The 11098-nt window shown below is 35.6% G+C and overlaps 1 protein-coding gene across 1 annotated transcript in view; it reads left to right on the top strand.

The window, feature by feature from the left end:
• The window catches only part of TNKS (tankyrase), a 207911-nt gene that overhangs the window by 933 nt on the left and 195880 nt on the right, over nucleotides 1–11098 (top strand). The gene's annotated exons all lie outside the window — the stretch shown is intronic.

Raw genomic sequence — 11098 nt, 5'->3', positions numbered from 1 at the left:
TGTTTGCTTCGTGATATTTGCGTTTCCAAACTCCTTTAGTGGTAGTCTCCGGATATGGGTGTACTTAAACTTTTTCAGTTCCGAGTGTGAAGGAATAAAGTTAGAATCGGGCTGTCTTAAGAGTTGTGTCATTTGTTGGCTAGTTTCTTTCGTTTTTACAACAAGGGCATGTCCCAGGAGAATAGTCTAAACCAAAAGAGGTTTAACTCAACAAGTGTTTAAGGATCTATCGTAGTCTTGCTAAGCTAATGAAAGACATAAATGAAATTTGTGAAACTTTCCCCCTTTCTCAAGGAGCTTACAGTTTAACTGAGCTTATAGTTTAACTGCCTATATGAAACAGCTGGAGAAGAATATTTGGATACATTATGTGACGGTAGAAGAAATAGGCTTTAAAGTGCTGGACTTCTATTTGTTACTTTTCTGACAGTTTACCTTATCTAGATCGCCTCCGTTTTCTCAGGGGAGAAAATGATATACCAAGTTTGTGTGAGGACTTAGCGAGAAGCATCTGAGCCATTGGTTCTCCCCCCCACCCCCAAATGCTGGTTCCTGGACCCCACACGTGTAACTAGGTATTTGCTGGAGTGTTGCATATTTTAGGTGAAGTAGCATTTCTTTTTCTTTAGGTCACATGAAAGGTCTAAGTCTGATATCATGAGTCAACTGAGGTTTTCTTTAGCGTACCTTGTTCTGAATTGGACTATTTTAGCACATGTCACAGATCTTTTTAAAAAGATTTTATTTATTTATTTGACAGAGAGAGAGCACAAGGCAGAGCAGCAGGCAGAGGGAGAAGCAGGCTCCCTTCTGAGCAAGGAGCCCAATGTCAGACTGGATCCCAAGACCCTGGGATCATGAGCCAAAAGGCAGGCGCTTAACTGACTGAGCCACCCAGGCACCCCTACATGTCACAAATCTTGTATTCCTCAGCATACTGCATTATAAATAATCATTAACGGATGGTAGTGATATTTATTTCTGTGATAATGTACTTATTTAGGTTTAGTCACACATAAAATGGTGCTTGTCTCCCAAATCAACTTTTTCCTGTTTGCGAAATAGTTACTTTTTATTCTGTTTTAGAGGTTTATGTGTGCAGAGATAAGTTATCAGACAGACAGTAAACCACAGTCCTGTAATGATGTTTTAATTATGAAAACTGACTTTGAACTTTTTTTTTAAAGATTTTAAAGATTTTATTTATTTATTTGACAGACAGAGATCACAAGTAGGCAGAGAGGCAGGCAGAGAGAGAGAGGGGGAAGCAGGCTCCCTGCTGAGCAGAGAGCCTGATGCGGGGCTCCATCCCAGGACCCTGGGATCATGACCTGAGCTGAAGGCAGAGGCTTTAACAAACCATTGAGCCACCCAGGTGCTCCTGAACTTTTTTTTTTTTTAAGAAATAAATTTTTTCGTTTTGTGGAAATCATAAAAACAGTAAAACTCTACATGGTATTAAATCGTAACACTCTGTAGTCATTTTATGATACTTTCATGTTTGTGTGCATAGCACAACAAATTGGTTAAATCTGGTCTTCTGTGTGTAGGATGAGTAGTTAACAGTAATTCTTAGTTGACTCTTAGTTGGTTAGAATGCGAGTAACGGGATTTTCATGGAAAAGTGGTTTTAAAAGAGGAAACTGGAACAATCCCTAGGATGGAAAAGTTTAGAAATTGTAATTCATTTGTTCCACAAATGTTTTGTTACTTGTCAGAGGTCACATGTTAAATACTGACAAAATTTTGATGTGGCAGATACCTTTGCCCTCATGGAGCTTACAGTCTAATAGGGAAGATTAAAGAAGAACAGCAGTAATAAAATAGCACATTAGTAACCCGAAGTTATTGTAATAAACCGTTGTGGAGGGGTAATACAGATTCTTGTCCTGGTTTTGAGCATTTAAGGAAGTCTTTTTAGATGGATAGGGATTTAAAGGATGAGTCCGATCTCTCCAATCTCATTGAAGGAATGTTAACACCTTAATTTCCATTTAGCAATGATTTTATGGTTCCAGAGAATAAATGAAACCATTTAAAAAATCTCAGAAGTGGTGTGAAGTCATATTTAAATCCTTACAACTTTTAAAAATATTATAGTTCTTTCCAGCAGCAGAATTAAGAATTTTTTCTATCCCATTTCAGACTGTGATAATACTTGTTTCAAATATGGTTTAGAGAAAATAATGGAATCATTCTATCCACTATTAGAGACATAATCTTCAGTTTCCATTGTTGATACAGATTCTCAAACTATTTCTAATGCCTTCGTAAGATGGCCACATCCGAGGGACCCAGGCTTTTATTGTTGACTGGAATTTAAAGTTGACTTTCTCTTCTATAGATGAGACCCTTGATCCTGGTTTTCTGTCGTTCTAAGGACAGCAGTCAAAGCTTTATAAAAAGTATCAATTTAGAGTGGTATTCTCTTTTAAGTTTAGTTCCCAGTAGTGACATACATATTTTTGTCACAGGGACCAGTATGTATTCATGAGATCGCTTTTTGAAGAAAAGCTTAGATGAGGTGTTTTTTTTTTTTTAAACGGCTTTAACAAAATGTTGAATTCCAAGGTTTCATGGTACTCACTTTAATTTGATGAAATTTTGAAATAGGCTTCCTAGGTAGTTAATTAACATAAAGATTAGAATATGTAAAATGAGGCTCTTCAGTATCAAATCTAGCAAAATATGCATGACAGTTTTATGCTTTCTTTTGACTTGAATGGTATTACAACAACACACATGGAACTATTTAAAGTTTGCCCAAGTCATTCCGGACTCTTCAGACTTTTTAGCATGACCATGCTTGTCTTTTTTTTCTTCACCACTGTACAAATGAAGTTCCTACACCTGAAAAAAAGACACAAATAGCACTGTGTCCTCTAAACGCATCCGTGGCTAAGAAAACAGTCAGAGTGCTTCAGCCGTGGCGTGGGAATCTATTTTGTACTTAACATGGTCTGCAGAGCAAGTTCGTGGATTGCACTTTCTAGCAAATGCCCAGCCTCGGGGTAGAGGCTCTAATTTGGTAAAAGGTATTAGCTTTTAAATGTCTTCTCAGTTTTTCTTTTTCTAGTCTTTTCTTAAAATCTTGTGCTTTGTTTAAGGTACCCTTTAAAACAAAAGTTACATTGAACTTTTAGTTAGAAAGGTGTGCTAAGTTTCTCTTACAGTTAATGATATTCATTGGAGCAAATGATTTAAAGAACAAAATAGCTGTTTGTAAGATACTATGTAGAAGTTGGTAACAAGCAAACTGGTCAACAGAGGAGTGTTTGCATAAATTAAAATACTGTATAATTTCTGTTATGTATCCATCTGCTTGTATATTCCTCTATCCATTAGTCTGTCTAATATTTTGAACATGTCCCTGCTCAAATTTCAAGCACCTGTGCAGCTTCCCCTGACAACACCAGTATATGCACGTTATTATCTAGAGTTCAGTGTTTGTTCACAAATTTGTCTTTTAGTGTAAAGTCTATACAAATCTTATTTGTGCATTCGTTGAGTTTTGACAGATGCAAGCACCTGTGCAACTCAGACCCTTATAGAAAGGCGTCATCACCTCAGAAAGTTTCCTCCTGCCATTTTCCTAAGTCCCTGTCCCAGATACAAACACTGTTTTTTTTTTGGTCCACTCTAGATTACGAGTTGCCTGTTTTAGAAGTTCATATAAATGGAATTATATAATTCCGTAATTCCAAATATAATTATATGATATTTACTCTTTTTTCTGCAAGATTTATTTGGCTCAGTTAATGTTTTTGATGTTGTATCAGTAGCTCCTTTTCCCTGCTGGGTAATATGTCATTATGTAAATGTGCTACACCCGGTTTATCCCTTCTCCTATTGATGAACTTTTAGGCTATTTCCAGTTTTGAGCTATTGTGAATAAAGCTGCTGTGAACATTCCTGTAAAAATTTTTTTTTGTGGACATAGATTTTCTTTCTCTTGTGCAAATACCTAGTATTGAAACTACTGGGGCTGAGGGTAGGTAAGTACTCAGTTTTGTAAGAAACTTCCCAAAGTGGATGTACCATTTTACATTCTCATTAACAATACATGAGAGTTCTACTCACCATTTCCTGTTCTTAAGTGTTTCAGTTTTAACCCTTTTGGTAGGAATGTGTGGCATCTCATTTTGATTTGTTTTGCATTTCCCTGAAGTCTAATGTTGAAGACTTTTTCATGTGTTCAGTTGCCATTTATATATCTTTTATGAAGTTTTGTCTTTTTTAAATTGGATAAAGTTTACTTTTATTGGGTTTATCTTTTTATTGTTGAGTTTTAGTCCTTTGCTAGCTACACGTTATACATGTTGTGTTGATCCATTTTTAATAGGTCTTTTGAACAGATGTTTTTAAATTTAAATTTATTAAATATATGTCATTTATATATTTATTTTACAGTTATTATTTCCTGTGACCTATGACCTGGATAAGAACTTTTACCTGTTCCCAAGTAACAAAAATATGTTTCTTACTAAAAACGGTATGGTTTTAGCATTTACATTTAGGTTTGTGATCACCCTTATGTTTATTGTTATCTTTGAGCTTGAGTTGAGGTGGTTTGTTTGTTTGTTTGTTTGTTTATTTATCTGTGTGGCTATCCAGTTTTTTTTTTTTTTTTTTAGGACCATTTCTTGAAGAGGTTTTTTTCCCCTATTGGATTGCTTTTTTTCCATTGTCAAGAATCAGATGTTTGTATAAGTGGGGGGTCTATATCCAGACTTTATATCTGTCTTACCTCTCTGTTTTTATGTCAGAATTACATTGCCTGGGTAACTGAGGCTTTGTAGTTAGTTTTGAAGTTGATAGTGTGAATGTTCCAACTTAGCTCAGCTTTTTCAAGATGCTTTGGATTTCCTAGGTTTGTTGAACTTTCATTGAAATTTTAACTTCACATAGTTCTACAGCATGGCATGCTGAGCTGATAATTGGGGTTATGTTGAATCTATAGGTCGGTTTGGGGAAAATTGACATCTTAAGAATATCGAGTCTTCCAATCCATGACCATTATTTAACCATTTATTTTATCTTAGCAGTTTTCATAAATTCTAGTGTGGGGAGCCTTTCATGAGATTTTTTTTAATTCTAATTTTTAAAAGAAAATTATTATTTCTAATAGTTCTTTTGTAGATTCTTTAGGATTTTATTAAAGAATCGTATCTTCAAATAGAGGCAGTTATGACATATTTGTTCTTTTTGATAATGTTGAAAAAAGTGATGAGGGTGGATATCTTTGTCTTGTTCCAACTCTCAGGGGAACAACAGTATTTCACCATTAAGTATGATGTTAGCTTTAAGTTTTTCATAAGTATCCTTCTCTCAAATAGAAGAAGCTCTTTTCATTTCTGGTTTGTTGAGTGGGTTTATCATAAAATGGTGTTGAATTTTATCAAATGCCTTTTCTGCATATTTTGAGATAACCATATGGGCTTTATCCTTTATTCTTTTATTCTTTTAATATATTACATTGCATTTATGAAATGTTAAGTCAACCTTGCATTTTTGGGGTAGACACTATTTGGTCATGATGTCTATTCCTTTTTATATATTCCTAGATTTTGTTTGCTAAAGTTCTGTTAAAGATTTTTGCATAGATCTAAGTTTATGAGAAATATTGGTTTGTAATTTTCTTATCTTTTTTGTTTTTGTTTTTGTAATACCTTTGTCAGGTTTTGGCATTAGGGTTATGCTACCTTCCAAATAAAGTGTATTTGGAAGTGTTTATTTCTTTTTATTCTGAATGATTTTTTTGGACACTTGCCATCATTTTCCTTAAATATTTGATAGAATCCCCCAAAGAAACTAACTAAACCATAGTTTTCTTTGTGGGAAGATTTTTGATACTGAATTTAATTTCTTTAATAGGTAGATGGCTAAGATACTCAGTTATTATCCCTCAATTTTGGTGAGTTATATTTTTCAAGGAATTTGTTTATTTTGTCTGAGTTGTTGAATTTGTTTGCATAGGTGTGCTTATAGCATTCTATTTTATTATTGTTATATTGTCTCTAAAAGCTAATGAGACAGACTCCTTTATTATTTTTCATACTGATAATTTGTGTTTTCTTTGATTAGACTAGCCAGAGTGTTTATCAGTTCTACTGATTTTTTCATAGTGCCAACTTTCAGCTGTGTTAATTTTGTCCATTGTTTGTTCTCTTAATTATTTCCTCCTTTCTACTTATTTTGACTTTACTGTATTAGTTACTTGTTGCTGTTTTTGAAATACCCCAAAACGTAAGAGCTTAAGGTAACGAACATTTATTATTTCATAGTTGCTTTGGGTCAGGATTCCAGGTGTGGGTCAGCAATCTGGGCATGACTTAGCTATGTCTTCTGGCTCAAGATCTCTCATTTGACTTCAGTCAAAATGTGGGTTGGGCTTGTGGTCTTATCTGAAGGCTTGACGAGGGCAGAATCTCCTAACAAACTGTTCATGTGATTGTTAACAGGATTTATTTCATTGGCGGTTGTTGGACTGCGGTCTTTCAGTTCCATAAAGCAGCTCCCAACATGACATTTGGCTTCTTTCAGAGCCAGCAAGTGAGAGAACAAAAGAGATCAAGCAAGATGGAAGCTAGAGTCTTTTTAAAATGTAATATTACAAGTATTCCCTCATCAACTTTTGTAGTATTCTGTTAGCTAGAGGTTAATCAGTACGACCAGCCTGTATTAAAAGGGAGAGGATTACACTGGGGCATATATAATGGGAGATGGAGGTCACTGGGAGTCATCTGAGGAACTATATTGCACATTTACTTTGTTTTTCTCTTATAAATTTCATTTAGTTTTAGTTCTACAAGTAAACGTGTGATTGATAGTCCCCAGAGATGACTACCACATATTCTTCCTCTTTAGGTATATGTATACTGTATCACTTATCAAAAGGTGGAGGCTTTTTCCTTCCACCTGTATTTGAGTTGGTTTTGTGATTTGCCAGGATGAATGGAATGTGGCAGTTTTGCGTGTAACACCTGAGCCTTCAGAGATCTTAAGTTTTCACTTTCTTGCATTGGGAACTTTCTTGAACCCAGCCACCATGCTTTTAGAAGGACCATGGAGAAGTAAGGCTTGTGCCTTTCAGCCAGAACCCACTGCCAGCTGAGTGAGTGAAGCTTGGGTATTCCAGCCTCATCAAGCCTCCAGACGATTGTATCATCAGAATAATAAGTAGTAGTTGTTATTTTGAGCCATAGATTTTGGAATAGTTTGTTATATAGCAATAGATAAGAAATCATTATTTATAGCTACAATTCTAGCCATATCTGTTGCAAATGCTCACTGCTAGTCCTAGTATTGATGTCTCTAGTTTTTTTTTGGTAGTCTGTCACTTCTTCGCTGGAGCTTACTCAGGAAGGTGTCCTGGAAACAGCAATGCCTGAAATTTTTTTTTTTTTAAGAGATTTTATTTATTTATTTGACAGACAGAGATCACAAGTAGGCAGAGAGGCAGGCAGAGAGACAGAGAGAGAGAGAGAGAGGAGGAAGCAGGCTCCCTGCTAAGCAGAGAGCCCGATGCAGGGCTCCATCCCAGGACCCTGGGATCTTGACCTGAGCTGATGGCAGAGGGTTTAAACCACTGAGCCACTCAGGTGCCCCAATCTGAAATTTTTTTAATGCCAGTAAAAGCCGTTGCCTTATTCTAGAAGTCAGTTTGACTGTATATAAAATTTTTGGTTCTTTTTTTCTTTCCCGAGTATTTAAAAAATTATCCCATTTTTTCCTGGTAAAAGCTGCTAATGTTGAAAGTCTGATGGTAATCTGATTTTCTTTATGTCCCAAGGATTTTTTTCCTCCTGCACAATGTCAACATATTCTAACAGAATTTATCTTAGTCTTAGTTTCTCTAAGTAGATTTTCTCAGATATATGTTGTGTTTTTTTACATTGCTCCAGATCTTGTATTTTAGAAAAATTTTTTTGAATTTTAGTTTTTAGTTTTTGGGCTTTTTTTTCTTTTTATGTATATTGGAACTTTACCTTTCACTAAATTTGCCACTTGCTCTGTGTGTGTATGTGGTAAAAGAATACATAATATAAAATTTACCATTTTAACCATTTTTAAGTGTTAGTTCATTGTTAGTAAGTACATTCACAGTGTTGTACAACCATCACCACTGTCCATTTCCAGAACTTTTCATCATCTCAAATATAAACTCTTGTGTCCATTTAAACACTAACTGCTCATTCCCACCTTACCCCAAGCCCTGGGAACTGTCATATACTCTTTTTTTTTTTTAAAGATTTTATTTATTTATTTGACAGAGATCACAAGTAGGCAGAGAGGCAGGTGGGGGAGGGGGGACAGGCTCCCCACTGAGCCCCATGAGGGGCTTGATCCCAGGACCCTGGGATCATGACCTGAGCCGAAGACAGAGGCTTTAACCCACTGAGCCACCCAGGCGTCCCTGTCACATACTCTTGAATCCTTTTTAAAAAAATATATTATGAGATATTATGAGATATTATGTTAAGGGCTTTTTTATAATAAAATGGTTTCCTCATAGTCTATTTATGTAGATTTTTTGACAAGTTTTGTCTACTCTTCTGTCTTTTCTTTTCCCTTGGGGCATCCCGTTCCTTCCAAAGGAGCTGTATAGATCACAGCTAGGTGTTCATTCTTTCCAGACCTCAAGTGATTCTTTGGCAGTTAAAAGGGGAAAGAAATACACCTGGGAGATAGAAGAAGTATCATCAGGGGCCACGTTATGAGCATGCATAAGTTTAAAAATGGGATCTTAAGCTTAGATCTCAGGAGAAGAAATAATCAAGGAATGTAACTAATGCTAAGAAAATATATAGTAGTGCTATGTTTTGGAAAGGAATAAACATTGTCATGAGTCTTGTGATCAGTTGCACAAGACTAGCTTGTTCTTGAATGTCTTTAATAGCCTCCTTTTGCTTCACAACAAAGAAATCTTTTGGGTGGTTCTCTGTAAAATATGCAGCAGATACAATCGAAGAGATCAGTGTCTCTTAAATTCTTATTTTTTCCCACATATCAAGGTCCTTAAAGTTACTTCGACTTATGTTTATTTCTCTGATAAAAATACCCAGGAAGGTGGGATGTAGCTGTGATCATGGTATTTCCATTAAAGTTTAGGTACTCGGGATAATTTTGAGGGTTGTTTTCCAAAAATCATTTTTTGAGTAACTGAGAAAAGGTAGGAGTTTTTGGTTTTGTGTGCTTGCTGGGTTTTCCTTTTAAGGCTTCATTAGATGTCTGAGATTGCTTTTCCTTACTGTGAGTTGCTGGGTTCTTTGTCAACTGGAAACTTGTTTTGCCTGTTTGTTCAGTTATCTGTGGAAAGAATTAGAGCTGTGAGTTTAAATCCCACCCCAACATCAACATCCCCCCCCCCTCGCCTTTTTTTTGGAGTGTGTCAGCTCCCTATTCAGTTAACTAGTGTGCTTTCTAATTGTGGGGAAAAAAAGAGAAAAATATGAAGTAAAGTTTTCTCGCTCCTGTGTCTTCTTGATGTAACAAAAAGTACACTGATGGTTGGTGGTGGCTGCTTTTTTTGTTTGTTTGACTTGCAACTTCTTTCTTATATGGTAGATGTATTTTTTTAAAAAGTGAAGAGGCATTTGGTAGATGATTTGTATTAACTGTAAACTGCATTTGCTGATTGACCAAAAATTCTTGAATCTAAAGTCCTGATCATCAATTACAGTTTAAAAATAACCTACGTACCCAGTTGTAATGCTTTTGAAAAGCTAGGGTATGCCCAGTTGATGCCCAGTAATAATGCTATAACTAGACACCAAAAAGATCGGATGCCTTCGTTCTGTTATATTCACCAGCCGTGGAGACCATTTTGATGTTCTCATCCATCTTGTTAATAAGATGTGCAGTTCTCCCTTTCCAAAAGCTCACATTGTTCTCATGTTGACGACTCTTTTTTTCTTTTTTAAGAAGAAATGACCTGGGATTACAGCTAGTGAATAAATGAATACATTTTAGCTATTTTCCCCCACTAATGTCTTGAGAAGAGATGTCAGCCTATGCTTTTCCTCTTTGTAGGAAGATACTCTTATTTGGGGGGAAAAAAAAGTTTTGGACTAATATAAAAATTGGTAGCAAGTTATCAAAAACTTGGTTGCCCTCCTACCCCCAAATACCCACAAATTTAACAGTAGTGAAGTATAATTGTTACCCTATTAAAATCTTACAAAAGCAGATAAATTTGTAGTATGTAATAACAGCAGTTCAGTGTTTAATTCATTGAATCGCTTCTAGTATGTGCTTTATAAATATTTGAGCAAGTGAACTTTGTAAGTTAATGCTTCTGATTTCTCATCTTCTTTCTTAAATGTATAAATAATAATCCTTGTATATTAGTCCAGTCCTTTGTCATTAAAGTGCTTTCACTGCTCTGTTGGCACATACATGAATGAACATAGTTTTGATATTACTAAATAATAGTATAAAAACTAATAGAAATAGTAAGAATTGTCTGGGAGTGACTTTTGTGCTTTCCCTGTGTAATTTTATTTGATCCTTACAGCAGCAACCATACAAGGTAGATTTTGTTTTTGTTTTTGTTTTTAAAAATGAAGCAACTGAGACTCAGAGAATTATGTCTTTTCCAAGGTCACAAAGCTCTTAAGTGATGGAGCCAGATACAGTGTTTTCCTTGAAGTGTCAGGCTCACTTTGTTCATTCTCAGGAGACTGCCAGATACACAAGTCAAACAGAGCTCAAGCAGTTGCATAAGTATTATTCCTCAAGACCACCGTATTTTGGTATCTACAAGTGATTAATGTGTGTTTCTCATTTTGTCACAAGAATATTAAAAAGGTTGTGTACTCTAGGGTTGAGTTTAGTAAAATTAATATTTATATTTTCATGACATTTTTAAGTGAAACTGGCTGCCCCCCGCCCCCTCCCCTTTTTTAAACTGTGAGGACCTGGTGGTAAAGAATACAATGACTATTAGTATAGTTTGGTGCCACTGTCTTGGTTCAAGCCAAGATGTCAGCAGTTTCACTTGCCATCACCGTTGTAGCACCAAGAGCACCATAAGTACATCTTCCAGATGACCGGCATATGATGTTACAAAATGGTGTAGTATCAGTGTGTTGGTATC

This window comes from Mustela putorius, unplaced genomic scaffold (assembly GCF_011764305.1).
Source record: "Mustela putorius furo isolate JIRA1106 unplaced genomic scaffold, ASM1176430v1.1 tig00003932_pilon_pilon_pilon:0A:0A, whole genome shotgun sequence".
Taxonomy (NCBI): Eukaryota; Metazoa; Chordata; class Mammalia; order Carnivora; family Mustelidae; genus Mustela; species Mustela putorius.
Note: the sequence above shows the minus strand (reverse complement) of the source record. Positions and strands in the feature narration are given on the sequence as shown.